Source organism: Falco biarmicus, chromosome 1 (genome assembly GCF_023638135.1).
Source record: "Falco biarmicus isolate bFalBia1 chromosome 1, bFalBia1.pri, whole genome shotgun sequence".
Taxonomy (NCBI): domain Eukaryota; kingdom Metazoa; phylum Chordata; class Aves; order Falconiformes; family Falconidae; genus Falco; species Falco biarmicus.
This window is the reverse complement of record NC_079288.1, coordinates 32,334,263-32,334,525: the sequence shown is the minus strand read 5'-3', so window position 1 is coordinate 32,334,525 and position 263 is coordinate 32,334,263.

Sequence of the window (263 nt, the reverse complement as noted above, 5' to 3'; positions counted from 1 at the left end):
TTTTTGTTTGTGTATTCAACTGGAAGCAGAGGGAAGAGATGGCAGGGAGAAAGACAAAACATGCAACTATTCTTTTTGAAGTCTACTTTTTAACTCGAAGGCAAATCTGTCCAAACGAGCTCTTTGTCATGTCTGGGTTGGGGGGAAGTTTGGTTCAGCTGAGCTGATCTAAGCAGATAAGGCAGGGTAATTATCTCTAGCTCAGGAGAAGGGGGCAGCTCATGCAGAAAAAGCAAGGACTGTGGAATACTTTTGCATTAAAC